We start from the raw sequence: 21,479 nt of genomic DNA on the forward strand, positions 1-21,479 counted from the left end.
TCAGAGCTCCGCGTGGCGTGCTCTCTCCTGCGCTTGCCAATTCTGATTCCACAGGAGATTTTTGCTGCTGTTGTTGAATCCCTCACACGCTTGCCGGCGGGATGGCATCCCCTGTTCTCATGCTCTCTCACCGCGGCTGGAACTCGCACTGCTGAGCGGCTGTCCCTCAGTTAACCTCGTGGGCAGCTCTCTGTGCCTTCTGCACATCCCCAGCCGAGTCATTCCAACTTCACCAGGGCCGGATATGGACTTAGCATTTCGCTCCACGATATATTTTCCCCTCTATGTTCCCTACATAAAACAGTCCAAAACTAAAACCATAATTCATCTTACACACTGTTTTTGCTCGAGTAAGAAATAACACTGCATGGCACTATTTTTTATTTCTGCCCCTTTATTTTTATTTTGTATGCCATACACCAGCCTTTTATTACCTTCTTCTATACCAGTGGATTTTAATGTTGATAGATTTTTCATTTTCTCCAAATGAAATGTTTTTTTTTCTTTAAATTTAATCTCATAGAATGTCAATATGATGGTGATATAGAGAATTGTATTTATTTGGAAATTTAGACATTATCTTTGTTTATTTAAAATATTTAAACACGTTTTGAAATTTAGGGTATTTTTTTATTGCAACACCAATCAAAGAAATAGTTTTTTAACAGTCTTAAAATGCTTGATTATTAATTCTACTCAAGATAGACTTGAGTCAGATTTATTTCTAATGAGGTATGTATTGAGGGGGCATATCCTTGCAAGTTTTATTAGTTTTCCTGCAACTTCAGAATGCTTTACAAATAAAAATTTTAGATACTTACGAAAAGTAGTGACAGTACATTTTTGTTTTAAACTATGTGCTACAGTGTACATACTTAATTGGCAAGTGTCCAAGGATAAGAATTATGAACTAGACTCCAGAAATCATGCAAACAAGAAGACAACGAAAGGAAATATTTCAATATTTGCAGTGTTAGAAGAAAAATAAAATCACCAAACTAGAGTTCTGTATCTGCTGAAATTATACTTCAAATATTGAAGGATCATTTTCCCCCTTCAGGAAAACAAAATCTGAAGGAATTAACTGCCAACAGCTCTATCAATTAATTTCTTCTAATTGCCCACTGTAGAATACTCCATCTGACAATAGCAAAATATACGTTGTTCCCCAGCTCACAGGGAACACCGTAGAGAAAAATAGACCACATTCTGCTCCTGAATGTACCATAGCAAACTTAAGAGAGTTAAATCTTATGGAGTATTTTCTCCAACCACAATAAAATTAACGTAGGTATCAATAAGAGATAAGAATGATATATGTAAAACCTTTAAATTTTAGGAAATTTAAGGAGACACTATTAAATAACACTTGGGTTTAAAAAAAAAATCTCAAGAGACATTTAAAAACAATTTAACTCAGTTGAAATGAAAAGGCAATGCCTCAAAAATGAGTGGGATACAGCAGAAAGGGATCGTCACAGAATTAAATGCGCGTATTCGAGAAGAAATATCTAAAATCAATGAACCTTCAGTGTCCACATTAGAGAACCAGAGAGAAAGAGACATTTAATTCCAAACCAAGCAGAAAGAAAGAAAGAATCAGAGCAGAAGTGGATACAATTGGAGACGGAAGTATCATGTTGAAAATCAAGGAAAGAAAGACTTTGTGAAAAGATTAACATAACCGAGAAAACTCCCACCAGATTACAGAAAACAGAGTGAGGTTAGACCGCAATTGCCAATACTGGCCGTGAAGGAGAGCTCAACACCACATCCCAAGGACATTAAGAAGACATAGGAAATAATATAAACAGATTTACGACCACAGATCTGACAACTTGTACTAAAGGCTCCAATTCCCTGACATTATCAAACATAAAAAATCAATAATTAATAGGCTTTTGGAAAGAAGATACAAAGCCCAGATGGATTCACTGGTGAAGTCTTCCAAACATTTAAGGAAAAAGTGATGCCAATTCTTTATAATCTCTTTCAGAAAATAGTAACAAAGGGAATGCCTCCTGATAAAGAAGAGATGTTAGGGTTTGAAGCCGATGGCCAAGAAGGAACTCTTGAGATGCCTTCGGTTCAAAAGGCAGTTTTATGAAAGCACGGGGACAGGATCTGTGGGCAGAAAGAGATGCACCAGGGTCATGAGGAGTTGCTGATCATTTATTTTCTTTCAAGTTGGGAGGGGGTTGGGGTAGTGTAAATCTCTAAAGAATTTGGAAACAAGGTTTCTAGGACCTTGAGGGAGGTATCCCCCTTGAGGAGGACAGCTATTGTTGGAAAAGGTCGTTTTTTACGTCTAATAAAACCTTAGTCATGGGGCGCCTGGGTGGCTCAGTGGGTTACGCCTCTGCCCTCAGCTCGGGTCATGATCCCAGGGTCCTGGGATCGAGTCCCGCATCAGGCTTTCTGCTCTGCAGGGAGCCTGCTTCCTCCTCTCTCTGCCTGTCTCTCTGCCTACTTGTGATCTCTGTCTGTCAAATAAATAAATAAAATCTTTAAAAAAAAAAATAAAAAAAAAAAAACCTTAGTCATGAGACCCTTCATGTATATCTGTGATTCGTATGCTTGGGGGTGATTGCCAACATGTATCTTGGGGGAGTAGAGATAAAGGAACTTTCCAGAGGAATTTGTATATGTTAAAGTGGATTTACAGGATCTTGGGGTTGGGCTACGATTGCCCTTTGCCCTTAGCAAAGTATTAACATGGGAGCAGCTGGGTTCCTAGAGGAAGGTCACTCTGCCTGGTTCAGGGACTTGTCAGTGGGCTGGACGTGGTAAGGAAATTCAGTTTTTCTTCTGTTTTTGTTTCCCACATCACTTCCCAGCGGATCCCTTGATGCCAGAATCAGCCCCACATCAAAACAGGACAAAGATATTACAAGAAGAGAAAACTACTGACTAATATCTCTCATGAGTATAGATGCAAAAATCCTCAACAAAATATTAGCAAATCAAATCTAAAATTGTATAAAACAAATTACACACATGACCACGTTGGATGCAGTCCAGTCTGCAAAGCTGGTTCGATGCTCGAAAATCAATCAGGGTAAGCCACACATGGACAGACGAAAGGGAAAAGTTATATGATCTTATCAATAGAAGCAGAAAGCATTTAACAAGTGCAACACCCATTCATGATAAAAAACAAAACCAAAGCAAAAACACCTCTTAGCAAGCTAGAAAGAGAGGGGAAAGCTCCTCAACTAGAAAAAGAATGTCTAAAAAAACCCTTACAACTAAGTTCAAACATAATTGTGAGAAACTGCACTCCAGCTGATATCAGGAACAGGCAAAACCTCTTCTTGGAGCACTCCTCTCCAGCAGCGTACCGCACACTCCAGCTAGTACTAAGATTGTAGAAGAAGAGGTATGTAGGTTATGAGGGAAAAAATAAATGTTTTTACTCATTGGTAACATGATTTCTTATATAGAAAATCCTTCAGATAAACCAAAAATTTTCTGGAAGTGTGGAAAGCTTGCAAGATTATGGTTAATATGTAAAATTTCATTGCCTTCCTATATACCATCAATGGACAATTAGAATTTGAAAATTAAAAAAAAAATTCTATTTATAGTAATGCCCCTCCAAAATACTTGAGTATAGATCTGCCAAAATTGTTCTATGCACAAGGTTTAAATAAGGAAAACCAGAGCAGTCTGTTTAAAGAAATCAAAGCAGATCCACGTAAATGGAGTAATAGTCTGTTTCCATGGATTCAAAGACTCTGTATTAGTAAGTCGTCATTTCTTCCCAACTTGATCCATACAGTCAACGCAGTCTTCATCTAAATCCAAGCAAGCGGTTTAGTAGATCCTGATAAACTAAAGCTTAGAGGAAAAGTCAAAAACCAGAAGTCAAAAACCAGTCAAAACCCAGAAACTGTCAACACAGCCCCAAAGACGACAGTTGGAGAAGTCACTATCCTGTGTCAGGACTTCATCCTCACGCCGCATGGTGACCGTGGGGTGGCACTGGTGGAAGGCCCGAGGAACCAGTCACGAACGAGCCCAGACACGGAACCTCCAGAAACACACTCGGCTCACCTTGAACCTGGAGCATCAAACTCTGGTCCTGTGCGGTGGCCGCGCGGTGTGAGAGCCCGTCCTGGGCAGCTGTGGGGTGCGAGCAGCACCCCTGGCTCCTCTCTGCCCAGGGCCGGATCTCTCCTTTCTTCTCGCCATCCCCACCCACCGCTAGGGGTATAAGCCAATAAGTGCCTTTTCTCCTTAATGCAGTTTGGGGCGCGGTTTCTGTAACTTTCCGTGGGAAGAACCGCAGCGTCGGGATGGAGCATCCGGCGTCTAAGGTGCGCCTTTGTCTTTCAGCTTTAACACCTTGACAGGAGCGCAGCCACCCTTCCAAGGTGGACTAGGTGCGAGAGAGACTAGGTGCGACTTTCATTACTGTGGGCCACTTCAAGTCGCTCTTTACAGGTGACCTGTACCTCCTTATTTCCAAGACTTCATTCATCAACTTAATACACTTTTATTGGGGGTACCCGGGTGGCTCGGTCGGTTAAGCATCCAACTCTTGGTTTTGGGCCAGGTCATGATCTGAGTCGTGAGATCAAGCCCTTCACCGGGCTCTGTGCTGGATGTGGAACCTGCTTAAGATTCTCCCTCTGCCTTCTGCCTTTTTGTACTCCCTTTCTAAGTAAATAAATAAAATCTAAAAAAAAGAAAAAAATCCTTTTATCGAATCTCTACGATGTGTGAAAAAATAAGGACACAGAGCCACCCAAACCAAGTCCTGGTCCCCAAAACTGTGACCTCTCAACTATTTAAATTCTGTGCTATTGTGAAAGTGGGCATGACTGCCTGTATTTATAATAAGTAGTGCCTATGCTCGTGGTTTTGGGGGGAACCTCCTCCACATAGTAGGAGGGTCATCACTTACTGTTTCTTGGCTTGCCGGCTTAGGGCAGGGAAGTGGGGGGTCCGACCCAGGCTGGAGCCCCTTTTCCATACCACCTGGCATCTCTGACACGGGGCACCGCCAGTCTCCTACAAGTGAGTGTTCCTTCTCCGTGGGCGCACGAGCCCCGTGACGCTCCAGTGCGGATCACAGCGCCGTGTGTGTTCCCAAACTCTGAGCCATCACTGCATTGTGAGAGAAGCGAGGACAGTGACTGTCGAGAACTTTTTATAGTGACTTGAGAGAGTAATTTTACGTCTGTTGGATATAAGAATAAAAATGTTGCTCCTGAATTTTTATGTTTTTTTTTATTTTCTAGTATTTCCTTTTTATTATTACAAAAGTATTGATTTGTAACAGATTGGAAGTAAAAAATAATCATAATAATAGTGTAACGGGTCCTTCCTATGAGCGTTTGGAGATGGAGGACTCTGGACTGCCTTCTTTACTGGAGCAGAGACTGGTTTATGTCTTAGGAGTACTTTCAAAGCTTTCCTTGTATTTCGTGGGTTAGGTTTGTGCATAAGCACGCTAGTCCCACTTGCCCTCTTTAACCAGAAACTGTGTGTGCGTGTCTGGGGGTGGAGAGTGTCGGGATTTTAGAAAACATTTCATTTTGCTCTCATTGTCTGATGATAATATTTGTAATTTTTAATAATTAGAAAGCACTTCAATTCTAGGTAACAAGGGCATAGAATTATGTATCAAGTAGTAGAAAACAGGTCTGCTGAGGGGAACAGAGCATCTTTTCTGTATCGGAGACCGTAAGTCTGAAGTCTGGAATCTGGCCAGAGTTAATGCTCGAGGCCGAACTATGACACCGCGGCTGATGCGTCTTTAACCCCGAGCTTACCTCGGTTCCCTGCCATCCCTCGCTGCTCAGCATAAGGGCATCAGAGCTCCCGCTGTCTGGCTGAAGTCTTCAGGGGTCATTCTTGGCCACTCTAAGACATGCAGAGTTACACAGTTATTTTATGCAAGCACACTGCAGCGGAGGTGAAGCCTTGGAGGACAGAGCTGCCTCTGTGTGTGTGTGTGTGTGTGTGTGTGTGTGTGTTTCCCGTGTCATCCGTGGTGTGAGTGTCTTCACACAGTCCTCCCCTGAGCCAGTGTATCCAGACTGAACGCCGGCCCAGGAGTCCTGAACGCTCCCTTCCATGAGGTCCATCACTATAAATCAGTGACTTGCTTAACGTCCCAGAACTTTCTAACCCACCAAATGGAGGTATTTGAAATAGTAATTGGTGCTCTTAAAAGTGAAACCGTCTTTCAGGACAAATAAGACCAACCCGTTAACTGCGTGCGTCTGCTGTAGGAGGCACGGAGGCGGTCCTGGTGTTTAGGTGACAAATGATGCATGTTACCGGTTCAATGAGGAAGCCGGCGGCAGAAGTGCGACCTTGGACAAACTTTATCTTTGCTGGCGGAGCAGAACTGTGGCCATGGTCAGTCCTTGTAAAGAATGACAGCAGGAAGCAGAAGCCTGGTGTCGCCATTTCCATATCAATACTCGGGCTCTGTCACCGATAAGGAACTTCAAATTAATGCTTGGGTCAGGGATCTGGAATCCTATAGAAATGGCTGCCCGAGTCTTATTTAACTCCATCAATATTATGTAATATCAAAGTTTAAAAACTTGGTTAATGGCTTTTTGAAATGTTCCCGACTGGATTTGGGGAGATAAGGGGAGAAGTGGGGAGGAAGCGGAGGGACTGCGTCTCGTGCTGAAGGAAGGGCATCTCAAGGGCGATGTGTTTGTGATTCAAACTCTGCTTCCCAGAATACAATTTTGACAGGGAAAAAAAAAAAAAAAAAAGCTGCCCTACACTTTTTTCTCAATATATTATTAAGATTCTGCATTTTAATTTACGCATGGCAATCACCTATGAATTCAGACTAATTGAAGAAGAGAATAGAGAAAATTAGTCAAAGTTTAAGTTAGATAATTTCCCAAAGACCTGTATATTATTATATATCTATGAAGCATCAGGATTTAGGATAAAATAAGTGTACTTCTACTTCCTAATTCCTTTAGATGGGCTCCAATAGAGGTAAGAATGATTAGTAATTAGCACACCACTATTTTTATGTAAATGAATTCTTCTAAATGCTTCTAAAAACAGTTCTTTTCTCAACATAGTTAAATTTATTCCCATAGTCTTGTTTATGGGATTTAATTCTCAGAGTAAACCCTTTATTCACATTTAGAAGAATCCCAACAGCATCTCTGCTTTAGTCTCTAGATTAGCCCTGTGTCTGAAGTATAAAATCCAAATTAATACCATTTTGTTGTATTGATTTTGCAAATTACATCATGGATGCCCCTTTGTTTCATTAAAAGATATGCTTATGATAATCTGGTGCAGAGAAATAATGATTTCAAGATGTTAAAAATAACCAGGAACCTTCCCATAGGTTTTAAACACCTAAAAATAAAACATGTTTAATGTAGAGATGGGCTCCGAAGCCAGGAAAAGAAACCTATAAAGCCTCAGAAACGAAGGTAAAATTTAAGCCAGAGTTAAAAGCCTCTGAGCTGGTGCTGCCAGTGCTTGGATGGGAGATGCCCGAAGGGGCTAGCAGGGGTTTTGGGGATGTGGACTCAAGGGCTCATAGTTTGTTACCCCAGATGCCGGAAGAGCCGAGCCTGGACAGCAGGAGAAACGTGGACAAGCACAGGGCAGCTGCTCCACAGGTGTTTCTGACTATTTGGCGTGGGGAAGGGGTTCTCCCTGAGTGAATCCAGGACCCGGGGAGGTGCGCCTTCGTAGGCCAGTGGGAGGACACCGGAGAACAAGACCTGAGCCGAGAAATTACAATCAGCCTCGGTCACAGGCCCTGTACCATGGATTAGAAAAACAAACAAACAAGAACATGTAAATCATCCGAAGACGCACCCACAGCAGCAAAGACAAAGACGGACCCAGGCTCGAGAACACACTTCGGAGACAGGCTGGCGCTGCCGGATATTACAATAACCAGAACGTGGGGCGGAGAGGGGCTCCTCCGGGACCCCCAGAACTGTGGACCAGGTGCAGAACACAGGTGACGAAGTCATCTTGGAAACATCCTGAAGCACGTTGAAAGTTCTTGATAAGGGCGGCGGAACCGACAGCCAGGCCCAAACTCCCGCGGCTGGAGGGTGTCCGCAGGCTGCGCACCTCGCCCCGTGGGAAACCTGCCTCTGTTTCTCCCTCCCTTTGGAGGGATTAGAAAGTGCTTTGCTCCAGCCCTCCCCCCACACCGCTGGGCGAACTCCAGGAACCTAGCGTGTCCTTTGATTCTGAGTATCTGCCTCTCCCATCATTTTACGGATGCGCCCCCGGTGCCCGTGGAGGCCCACAGGTAAGGGATTTGGAGCAAGGTGCGGACCGGAGGCCGGCAGGGATGAATCCGTGACTGCACAAGAAAGCGCGGGTCCTGGGTTCCCAGGTTATGATAGTCAAACCGCGCTGCAGGACACAGAATACTGAACTGGGAGGCTGTCAGGGCTGGGCCTCCGGCCACAGGGCAGGGCGGGTCGCCCAGGGCAAACCAGAGGACTCAGAAGGAGAAGAGACCCACCTGCTGGGGCCCGGGCAGTGGGCAGGCTCCGGGGGCCCCAGACCCCACGCACCCGTGATGCCACCAGGGGCCTGCGTGCGGGGAGCCCGGCAGCAGCTGACAAGTAGGGACACTTGTCTGCATCGAATCCACCCTGGATGGGGGCGGCGGGCAGGGAGCAGGAGCGCAGGCGCGGCCACCTGTGCTTCGGAGGAGCTCCTGCGGGCTGTGATATTATGTACACTAAAAATAATGAGATACATGAAGGTTTTAAAAATGCCTTGGAAAAAATAGAACATGTTGAAAGGAAGCGGAGTACGGTAAACCTGGGAAGAACGAAATCACTAAAAATGAAGTAACGTTTGCAGAGTTTCAAATCTCTTGGAGCGTCCGTGCTCAAAGCAGAAGGGGCGAACCGAGGCTTACCGCATTCCCCGCGCCCCGGCCCTGGGTCCCACAACCCCTACACCCACAAAACCTTCTCACAGCACAAAGCTGGAGGTGGGACAGGAGAACTTGGCAACATCCAAGAAATGACCGGGAAGCCTGTGCCTCCAGCCGCAGGGGGAGAGACCCGTCTCGCCGCGGGTCCTGCTCCCTAAGGTCAGGGGGCAGGTGTCATGCCAGGCCCCAGGTCTCCAGCTCCGGCTGCAGGACTATGAGGGCCAGACGGCCTTTGCCCTGAGGCCACGTCGGTGGGGAAGATGCCACGTTTAGTGCGTGTTCTGCTGACTCCATCCAAAACGTAACCGGTGTCCGATGGATGGAAAATACAAGTAGAGCCCAGACAGCAGTTACGCCGACATCCATTTTGCTCCGAATATTAAGGATTTTCAAAGCCCCCCCCCCCCCCATTCTCTCCGTTACTCTCTTGCCTCTTTTTTTTTAACACAATGTTAGGTCAAGGGGAAGATTCCTCTGAAAAACAGGTGCTTCTGTCCTTCCGGTCGGGTCTGCTGTTAAAATATATGAAAGACAACACGGCTCAAGAGCAGAACAGGCCTCACAGCGAGTTCTCACCTCATCATCGAACTGGTGCTAACGAGGGGCCGGGGAGGAGTCTCCAGCCGCCAGTGAGAGTGGACGCGGGGCCTGCACGGGAGCCCGCGGTCCGGGAGTCGGGGAGCTGGAGGAGAAGGTCACGTCCCAAGGGCGAACTCAGCGTGCTGTAACCCCGGGAGATATGTCAGGAAGACAAATGAATTATATCAAATTCAAGCCCAGAAAGAGCTGATGCTGGCAGAAAAGCATTGATAATGGGGAAAGTGTGATTAAAAAGAAAGAAAGAAAGAACTCAAGCTTTTTCGGCTACATGACAAAGCTAAAGGAAAAAGAGGGGGAAAAAGGTGATCCGTTCCTCGGGGCAGACACGATGTCAGAGGATGCAGTGAGGTTGCTCGGTCTCAAGGACTATGAGACAAAATTGATTCATTCTTCTTCTCTATGAGCAACAACTATTTAATGACCAAACGATAGCCTGAAAGCAGGGCCTGACCTGGAGGTGAGCCCTTGCTGTGCTGTTCTGTTTTCTACCTTATGCGTCAACTTGGTTAACTTCTGAACATTGGGTTTTTACCCCATAATTTTGTGGTGGTTGTTGTTGGTATTAAACCAGACTATTCCATGAGATTGTCGTGGGGAAGAAAATTCATATCTAACAGCTCCTGGTGGCAATGAACAGTGTGGGGTTATCAATGCTATCTATCCTGCTGTCATCCTTGTGCGGAAGCTCATTCTTTAAATGCCGCACACCGGCTCCCGGACTGTCCGTGGGAACTCAGGCTCGGGTTCCATAGGGAGAGAACTTCACTTCACTTAAGGCAGATTTTATGTATTTATCAAATTTCCCCTGTAACACTAGATAATTATAGCTGTTATTGCCAAACTAGTTGTAATAATCATTTCTGAAGTCACGCAGAGAAGGAAAAACACGAAAGTGTGCACGTTTATTTTCAAAGGGCAAATTTAAAGAATCTACCATATGCAAACAGAGAAACTTGAGAATGATCTTAGGATACCTTCAGGGCTTTTTCCTAAGGAGCATAAAAAGGAAAGCAGGGAGCAGACATTATTCTGTCATGGTTATAGGATCAATCCATCTAAAGTCACTTTTTTTTTTTTTTAATGTAGAACTCCCCAAGTTCGAGAAGATGCTATAGACATTGAATATCTTCCTTTTTTTCTCCTTAAAAATTCATTTCACCTTTACGTGCCAATGTTGAAGCACATTATTAACTTGTAGAACAAAATCATGCAAAGAGTTTTGATGAATGCAACCTTTTCAAACAGACTGTCAGTTTCCGGCACGATGCTGCGAAGCGATGTGTTCGTTCTGTCTTCTCTGCATTCATATCAGCGATCTGATAAAAATATGGAAGGCTGGCTTTACCAAACATGGGAGTTATTTAAAAAAAAAAAAAACTGTGCTAAGTAATATTCTGAGAACCATTGTGACCTTAATTGTTTAAAATTGTCTGATTAAATATGAAAAATGTAATGATTAATGAGGGGGAAATCTGCCATTTTTCCATCCCAGAAAATGTTGTCATTTAAATCAAGGGAAACAAAAAAAGATATTTTAAAGATTCAGACTGTTTCTGAAAAATTATGAAGGGATGAGGTCCAGTAGGCAGGAACACGTTAAGCGTAATGAAAAACAACACAGACGGGAAGTTTAACTTACTATTACAATATGTGAGTAATTATGTGTTATTTGGAAAGTCATCAGGAAAAGAACATATTTTTGCTAATATTGTCTCTTGAAGACTTAGAATTTTAAATGGAGCTGATGTAGTAAACACTTTTTAATTTTTGGATGTCAAAAACACATTCCTGATTTCTAGAAAAATATCTAAATTTTAGGGGGAAAATATGAATAAATGGAGAAACACAGAACCTTTACTTGAAGATTTGATTTTGTAAGATGTCAGTTTCCGTCAAATTTTTAATGCAAGCGTTCCCCCATTATCTCTTAATTGAGACTTAAAAAAATTTTTTTTGAGACAAGCTGCTCTTAAAATTTGTATAGAAGAATAAATGTGTACAGACAAATAATACAGTGTGCAAACAGCCAGAGCATAGTAAGGGCTGGCCCTAGCAGCTACCACAGCACATTATAAGAAGAAAGATGGGGGCGCCTCGGCCGCTCAGTAGGTTAGTGTCTGACTCTTGGTTTTGGCCCAGGTCATGACCTCAGGGTCACTGGATCCAGCCCTGCACTGGGCATGGAGCCTGCTTAAGATTCTCACTCTCAGAGCCCCTGGGTGGTTCAGTGGGTTAAGCCTCTGACTGTGGCTCAGGACATGGTCTCAGGGTCCTGGGATTGAGCCCCACATCAAGCCCCGTCGGGCTCTCTGCTCAGCAGGGAAGCCGCTTCCCCTGCCCCCGCATGCCTCTCTGCCTACTTGTGATCACCCTCAGTCAAATAAATAAATAAAATCTTTAAAAAAAACAAACCAAAAAAGATTCCCATTCTCTCTCTCCCTCTGTGTCTCCCCACCATGCACTTCCTCTCTCAAAAATTAATTAATTAATTAATTAAATAAGAAAACCATTCAAGCAGTGTATTTAACTTTGGAACACATGAGTAGGTTGGTCAATCTATTTGAGACAGAATCATGTGTTCCAAGAAACTGGAATATTACAGAAATGGCAGCATTAAGTCAATGAAAAATATCTTAAAAAATTGTTGAGTTGATTGGTTATTCATTGAGAAATACAATTCCCAGCCTCTGGCAAAGCGCTGTGTGTATGCACACACACACACCTTATTCTGGAGACAAATACCAAAGATAAAACTCAAGTCTGAAATTTGTAAGAAATATAGAATATACATTTATGATTTTTTAAATGAAGAAGTTCTTAAAGTGACAGGAAATAAAAACATGTGTGTGTGTATACACACACACACACACACACACATATATATATGAAAACTCTGATATATTTCACTAAGTTAAAAGTTGAAAAAAGGTAGAATAATCAAGGTTAAAATCAAGTATCAACACTGTTGGACAATTTGTGTACAAAATAAAGAGTTGTTGCAAATGTAAATTTTTATTCCAACAAATAATATCTTCTAAAAGTAGAATGAGGGGAAAAAACCACACAACTTTAAAATACCAAGTTTAGGTTGTTATATGGAGAAGTGGTTATTTTTGTAGACTGTGAAGAGGTCGTAAATTAGTACAGCATTAGGAGATGACATGTCTGGTCTGCTCTTCCCCGGTGTCATAGGAGAATGCCAGGAAGGAGAAAGCAATATTAGAATGTTGTAGTATTCGTTCAAAATCCACTAAAAAAAAATGGGTTGAAAAAATAGCTTTAGTAGATACATTTCAAATCTGAAATGTGTATACACGATCACCCAATATCTGTTTCACAAGATTTTTCCCACATTTACCCCAAGAAACATTTGGTAATAGTCTCAAAAGACATTTACACAGATGTACATTTCCGTAATCACAAAACATTGAAAAGAGCTTTCAAAGTTCATCACAAGTAAGTGTCGGAAAAGAATCTGCTGTGGAGGACTGCTCAGTGAGTGAAACATAGGGGTGTGTTTGCATGGACTCCTAGATGTAGTGAAATTAAACATCATGGAGAGGTGAAAAGCCAAGTGTAGGACTTTCCTGCCCAGCGGGCAGGAGCTGGAAATCCTCACTACCATCTTCACCAGAAAAACACTGACAAATAATTAACCATCACCCCCAGATCCATCAGAGCATGGAGGTCCCGGGAAAGCAGTGGCTCCAAACTGGAGGGACACGAGAATCTGGGCATTCCAGATCTCTCGAATCATGGGTGATTCGTTTCCTTGTCTGGTTGCAAAACTTTTCCAACCCACTAAGCATCATGGAATGCATCCCCCAACAAGCCCTGTGCCCAGCCGTCCCCGTGCATCTCCTTGCACGAACTGACATATTTCCATGTAGGGAAATGCTTATGGAGATTTATTTGTTGTCAAGAAATCAGGAGAACGATGTCTGGGGGCAGCGACTAACCATCTGCCGCCCAGCCAAAGGGCCAACGCCTCACTTCTTAGAACATTTGTTTGTTCTGTCGCCATTCCTGTGGCTTTTCACAAGCAACTTCTGACAAGTAAATTATTGATAAATTGCTGACACACTTGGGAATGAATTTATTAAAGTTCACAGACAAGTGGAAACTCACAGAAAAGATGAGAGTGCCACAAGATTTGGGGTGAAGGAGTCATTTTGTCTCTGTGAACTAGCGAGGAGCAAGTCAGGAAATCCTCTGCCTTCTCTTCCTATTGCGAAGCAGGTGTCTCCTATCTCAATTTCCTTCCTACTTCCCGAATCCATCTAGGAGGTGTCTTAGGGGTCAGGCATGAAAGGAGTGTGGGCTTTATCCTCAGACACACCACGATGGAAATGCAGGCAACTCTTGTAGTCGCTGCGGGCGAGGCACCTGCCTTTCCCAGTCTGGGGCCCTGGTCCCTCTGCTCCCACCGTGGAATGACATGGGGGCCTGGTGATCACTTTGAGTAGGTGTTTGCAGTGCGTAGCTCATGATATGTGCTTACAAAAATCAACCTTAATGACCTAGTGTACCATTTGCATTTCTATACCCAGCTATGGATGTCAGGACCTGCTCTTACAGATGCCCAGTAGAAGTCTTCATGAAGTTACCACCCAGACTCCTCCCATTCGAGGAAAAGACGTCCTCATTTCAAACACATTTATTCTAATGACTTTACCATTACTTGTCTTGATGCAGAGTTGCCTGGGGGCTCCACTTCACACAAGTTCACAAGCTAGTCTGAAGCCCTACGTCTCAATGATTCTTCAGTTGCATCTGAAGTATATTTTACATGATTACTTATGGACTTACATATACGTCAGTCTAGACAGGACTGAACACGATGCACTCCTTAAAGTCTGAGAACCACCAAAGTGTGGGGCATCTGGGGTAGCATTAAACCGAGAGTCATTTCCCCTGTGATGGCATCCTGGCCAAGAAGGCAACCAGAAGAATAGTTAATGGTGTCCCCAGAGCACTGGCTCCCTGGTGCCCACAATGGCTTCATCATCCTCACAAAATTCTGGTGCTGTCTGTCCAGTTGCCTCAGTGGCCCTGGGCAACACACGTGAAATACAGAGCTGATTGTAAAAATCCGTAAAAATATGTCTTTATCCTACAAGAAAACATATGAAAGAATAAAATGAAATGAAACAGTGGGAAATGGGCAGCTCAGGAAAAGAGCAATTTCCTCATGAAAAGGGTTCACCTCAACTTGCCCCAATTTTTCTAGACAAATTCCATTAAAGTTGGCCAGAACAAAATGACTTTAAATCACAAAATAGCATGGTAGTATGGTTTTAAATGAAAACTCTCATTGCCAGTTAAAAACAAAACTGAAAAGTTTCTTATGTGATACTTCCATAAAAGAAAAGGAGAGAGAGAGAGAGAGATTGCCTATTTAAAGGACATCATGTCCTACAGAACTCTAGAGGGGTGTCGGAGAAGAGTTCTCAGGATTTGCAAACACTGTGTCCTAAAAGCTATTTTGTCTTAATACAGTCAACAAGCTTGAAGAGGCCGTTTTCCCTGAATACAGGTTTCAAGAGACCCCAATGCTGCTGCATGTGCGAAGGTGTCCTCTTCCTGAAATGCAGCTCTGTCCTTGGACCCCTTCTCCTTGTATCGAGGCCCCTTCTGTGTTTATGTTGCCTTCTTCTGTGATTTCCCCTGGTATTGTTTTCCTGGGCCCCAGTTCGCGAGTGGACTTCATTCCTGTTAGAAGCATCGATTTAAATATCCAGATTCTGTCCATGCGTTCTGTACGCTTCACCATTAAAAAACAAGTAACAGGGGCGCCTGGGTGGCTCAGTGGGTTAAGCCTCTGACTTTGGCTCAGGTCATGATCCCAGAGTCCTGGAATCGAGCCCCACATTGGGATCTCTGCTAGGCAGGGAGCCTGCTTCCTCCTCTCTCTCTGCCTGCCTCTGCCTACTTGGATCTCTGTCTGTCAAATAAATAAATAAATAAATAAATAAATAAATAAATCTTAAAAAAAAATGACAGACCTTTGTTACTTTGCTTTAAAAGCATTGCAGAGCAATGGCTCTTTTTAACTAAATGATGACATCATTTGTGATCACCTTCATGCCCTCATTCTAGTTTAAAGCTCATATTTCATAGTTTTTGCCCAAAACCTTGTTGTTGATCTCTGATCTTGAAGTGACACTTGTTTACTCATTTCTTAAGTTTTCACTTACACAATCAATGGGTTGTTTTTCTCCCCTGAAGGGGAAAATGAAGCATCACAATAGTTTCCTGTTTCTTTGCATCTTAAAGCTTAATTTGATATAAAATGTCTTTAAGGAAATATTTTTTAATGATTTTTTTTAATTTGACAGACAGAGATCACAAGTAGGCAGAGAGGCAGGCAGAGAGAGAGGAGGAAGCAGGGTCCCCGCTGAGCAGAGAGCCCGATGCGGGGCTCGATCCCAGGACCTTGAGATCATGACCTGAGCCAAAGGCAGAGGCTTTAACCCACTGAACCACCCAGGGGCCCCATGTTTTTTTTAATTATTTTGATAGAATTCAAGACCTTGATGCTGGATCCTCCCACTGCATGTGGAATTCTACTATTTATATACCCTTGCCTGCGTGAAACACTATCTGTTCTGCTTTCCTGGTTATTAAATTCGTATTAAAACTTCTGGTCTTGGGGTGCTCGTACGCCACACAGAATGAAGAAGATAATGTTCGTGATTTGTGGTCTATGAAGCAAAGAATAGTTTTCTCACTTGATTAAATGCTGAAGAAAAGTTAAGGTACTTAATAGGCTGCAAGCACCATTTAGTTCTTCACACGCTGCTGGTGTGGGCAGCGTTAACCATGTTTTAATGTGCAAAAAAGATAAAATACAATAAAATAATTTCAAATAATCTGGGCCCCATTCTGCACCTGGGTAGGGGTGTGTATGTTTGGACGGAAAGAAGGAAGAAGGAGCGAGGTGGAAAAATTTTGTTCTTAGAAATAATTTTTCTTTCGAGTCGTTTCTCCAAAAATTTCCTTCTCCCATATGTAATTTCCGCAAGAAATTTGTGTAACCGTGCAAGAAGTTAATTCCAAGGACCAACTTCCTACATTTATGGTTCTATTGAGCAAATGCCACACTGCTGTGGGTGATTTTTAAGAGATAAACCGAGTCTGTGCGACTTGTTCATCATACAATGCGGTGGCTGGTGGACGCCAAGGCAGAGTGACGGTCTAACGGTGAAAACTGCTGTAAATAAAACAAGTGTCTCACAAAGTCATAGCTAAGAAGTGGCTTGAGAGCGGTGTAGACATTCCTCAGTTCACTGAGGCAACGGACCTGCAACCTACCCCCTCACCCCCCGCCAGGTCCTTCCAACAATAATCCTGGGATTGTAAATTATTTCCAAAATCTGGTCTTGGGTTGTTACTATTTCATCAATGGCGTCATTGTGCCGAACAGTTAGCTCGTTTGATTCAAGACCGTCTGGAGGTTTGATAACCCCAAGAGCCGGCCAACTTTACACCCACAGACAGTGTTGACGAAGACGGATAAACAGGGCCCAGAAAAGCATGGCACTGATCACAGCGGAAATCACGAATAAGAACGTGACATGAACCAAAGTCAAGTTTTCCCCAAACCTAAAAAAGAGTTCTAAGCAGTGACATGGTGAGAATAATAAGTAAAAACAGATTTTCCTGGTAAATAAGCATACGGGGTTGGTTTCGATTACAGCATCACCTAAATGACAGAGTAACCTCAAATATATCTGATCACACAATTAAAAATCCAAGGGAAATGAACTGAACTTGAAGTTATCTTCACGTAAAATAGAACCAATATTCCACAAGAGACGTGCACTGGTAATGAATGAGAATTCTAAAGCCTCTTGAGGCTGATGTAAACCATTTAAAGTATGAAAATATTATTTGTGTGTGTGTGTGTGTGTGTGTGTGTGTGTGTGTGTACACACATATGCTCCATTTCTCTGGGGAACCCAACTACTTCAGACACAGGGGTTTTCACTAATAAACCTTAGACACAAGATGTGTCAAGAAGACCGGTTCAGGAAACACTACTATGTGTGGAGATGAGTGAGAAGCATCATTCGACGTGTAGTTAGAATCCACCTTCCAACTTCCCAGTGCGAAGAATCACAAACCAACCAAATGTACTCATATAAGTAAACTGGTCACAAGGTTGGGTTTATCTTAGGAGTGTCAAGGTCCTGTCCTTTGGCAAGAATGTCAGGATATAGTTTAACCATCTCCTAGAGCAGGTGCCCCTTCTCTGTCACCGTGTCACCATCTGCTCCTCTGTTTTCCCTGGTAGGAACCTCCCCCACGAGATGAGGGCATCTTGTCTCTGTTCAGGAGATGGGGCACCTGCTGCCCCAGCCATAGTCTCTCAACTCCGGGTGTGGGATGCAAAGCAGAGGCAGGAGAGACCGGGTGTCCTCCCATGGTCAGTGAAGAGCCGACTCGCCTTCTCGAATTGCCAGTATGTTCCAGTCACTTCAGCAGGAGCTATTTCTGGGACGAAAAGCAAGGTTGACCAAGGCCTGATATCTGCTCCCAAACTGGCTGCAGGGAGATACCAGAGCACCTGCTCCTGGTGGGAAGCACCACCACCCACGCAGCTACCCAGTTAGAGAGCGAGACCCACCTTCCAGGACCCCAAGGCCACCGCCCGTCGGCGTCACGACCTCCTTACCCGTGTCCTGCTCCCTCCTGCTCCCCTCCGCAGCTGGGTGACGGCCATGACCCTCTGGTCTCGTCTTTATTATCCGCGGCTCATCTGCTTCGTGACGGACATCACTTTCCCTATCCCTCCTCGGCTGGAAGTGCCCCCCGGGCCCTCCGCTGCCGTCAGGAGCAAGCCCCGGTCCCAGCCACCTGGCCACCACACGGCAGACCTCCAGGCAGTGACCCCTTAGAGGGTCACGTATCTCTTTTCTCCCAGAAGCCCTCCTGTCTCCAGTGGCCCCTTCTTTATCCACCAAACTGCCTCTCACCGCCGACTGTTCCGTTTAAAGTCACCTTCTGTGGAAAGCTGCTCCTGGCAACAAACTGCTTCCGCTCAGGAAGCACAGGAGGTGCTGGACAGATGTGCGGGTGTTAGAGCCTCTCAGCAGATGGGAACGGGTGTGGGGGGGGAGCCTTCCCAGGACCGCAGCGCAATCTTTGCTTCTAAGGCTTGTTCCATCGCTACTACTCTGACCTCTGTGTCCCGATGTCGGGGTAATACCTCTGTGTTCCTATTTCCACTTTCTGCCATGTCTGTCGGACTGAAAATAAGCATTACTACAAGTGGGACTCCTTTCTTCAAGAAACACAGTTTTCCGGCATCATTTTAAGTGCTGAATCCCAAATCCCATGGGTAGCTCCTACCACCAACGGGCACAGAAGTAAAAGACGATCAAGACAGTGCGGAAACCCAGTCCCGGGGGTGCTCAGACACTGGTAACGGACAGAACTCAGAGTCTAACCTAATTGATGCACTTTTAGAACATTATTCCCATGGAACTTCCTTATCTCAAAATTACAGTCTGTATTTCCTTAACACAGTGAGAGATCACGCGAAATAATTGGTCCTCTGCTACATTATCAAAATACCATGCTGAAGATAAACCACCCATCAAAGAGGTAATTAAGACCTAAATCTAAGTGTATTCAATTACCTCTCTACGCTGCTTTTGTAATTCTGGGAATTTTGCCCCAAGAACAAGTGAAAGTTCAGCTCAGATTTTCCCTAGGGAACAGTCGCTATGAATACGTGCGCCCTCACCTTCCCCCAAACCTCCAGCTGAGCCACAGATGTGCAGGACTCCTGGAGGGGACGCCGAGGAGTCTCCCCCCACGTGCCGACAGGCGGGTCTGTACCAGCAACCGCTCCCAGTGTCTGCTCAGCGGCCGATCCTGTTAAGTGGAAAACAATTAGAGTGCCTCCATCTCTAATGTAGGAAACTAATGACAAGGAAAGACAGCAGGCATCGGGGATTATGTTTGTAGGAAGGGACAGCCAGATTGTTCCGTGATTCTTAAATCATAATGAAATTGATGAGGGGTGAACCTCCTAAGAGTTGGCACGATGAAGCTAAAAGTTAGGAAATGTAATTCTCATTTCTTACTTACGGCTTCGTTGTTTGTGCTTTCAGATCGACAGTCATCAGGTAGAATAGCTACTGTTGCTTGAAGGAGTTACTGGGGAAAACAAAATCTGAAGATTGCTCCAAACACTTCTTAAATCTAAAGGCCAATCGTTCTGTTAGGTTTAGAAGAGAAGCAGCAGAAATTCTCTTTAAGAAGGCACACACTTTGCTGAGAGAGAGCGATCAGAGCAATGCTTTCTTGTTGTAAATAAATGATGAGAACGTACCTGAGATTAGCTCATTTTAATGCTCATAATAGAAGGACACAAAGATTAGACATAAACTTGCTTTTTAAACGGTTTTTGTCTGACTATAAGGGTAATTTCTATTCATTGTAGGAAATCTGTAACGTACAGAAATTGCAAACAGGAGCATTGCTGTCTCTGAGCTTTCTGCTGGTCCTTTTTGCTGCGTGTTATGTCTATATGCTTTTAAACAAAAGCACATCCAGATTCCACCTCCAGTTTGGGTCTGCTTACATTGACAGTAGGCATTCCTCTGCGTAATTGTTTCAACACAAGACAGACACACTGGCTGCATTCGACTTCCTGGAAAAGAAGAGTCTGGAAAATCTTAGATCACAGTCACTACAATGCAAAAACATGTTTTGAGATTTTTAGATGAATGTTAGATGTTTTTAATCATTACTCCCTTCATGAAGACTAACTACTGAACTGGACCCCCAACACCACCCCTTCTCCGCTCCCACATCTTGTGGCTGAGAACAGGTGATGGGTATTGATGAACACGGAGCTGTAGCTTGTATTTGGTCTTAAGTCTGCCCTGCACTTGCTGGCAGTCTACTTTCTTCACCCTGGTCTCTCCTCCCCCCCATCACCAGTGCACTGTGTACTCTGACTTTCCAGCAATGCTCTGTGTTTATCTAAAGTCTCACTGGCCATTTCTCAGCGAACTCTGGCTCCCCTAATAGAAGAGCTAGCCAGGCTTAGAGCTCCCAAATAGAGGGAGCAGTATTGGAGGGAAAATTTCCACCAAGGAAAGAGCATGGACCTCATGGCCTGGCCATTCTGTGGTCGTGTTCGCTCCCTTTTTGAGGATTTCACACCATCAGCCTCCACCCACCTGGCTAGGCTCAGACACAGTCACTGCCCTTTACCACGTGGCCCAAGCAGGACACAAACACTGGCTGCCCCATGAAGGAGGCATTCTTGACAGGTTCAGGCTAGAGAAGAGAGGTTAAGTCAGAGAAGCTTACAAATCGCCAACAGCACCACTGGCCTCCGGGTCTCTGAGACCCAGGCCACCCTCAGTCACGAAGCAAGAGTGGCTGTGATGTGGCCAGGAGCAGGGATGCAGAGAAGATTCTGCCCTTGCAACCCAGTGCACAGGTCTTGCCCCGGGCTGAGGCTGTCCAGGCAGCAGGCAGACCCTGTCCCCATCACAAGCGCAACATGAAGCATGGGTATCTATTGTTCAGGGTGCACTGGGTGGAGACAGAATGGGGCTGCAGGCAGTGAAATGGCCGCTGAGAACCAAAGGAGAACAAGGACACTGGGAAGAAGCCACCAGTTCCCAGAATTACAGAGCACACAGGTAGGAGTGACCCCACGGCAGGCTGACTGTGTGTGAGGATGACAATGCAGCAGCAACACCTGGCCTGCTTAGAGCTCAGTGATGGACTGACCCACCCTGCATCCCATGAAGGTCTAACGTGCTCACGCTCATGCTCATTCTACGGCGCAGAGGGCACTTTCCAGCTGCAGCTCCTCTTCCATACAGATGCCTGCAAGTCAGCTAAATACTAAAGGACTCTCTCAAAAACAGACCAAGGGAAATAGAAAGAAAGAAAGAAAGAAAGAAAGAAAGAAAGAAAGAAAGAAAGAAAGAAA

The sequence above is a fragment of the Mustela nigripes genome, chromosome 6 (genome assembly GCF_022355385.1).
Source record: "Mustela nigripes isolate SB6536 chromosome 6, MUSNIG.SB6536, whole genome shotgun sequence".
Classification (NCBI taxonomy): Eukaryota; Metazoa; Chordata; class Mammalia; order Carnivora; family Mustelidae; genus Mustela; species Mustela nigripes.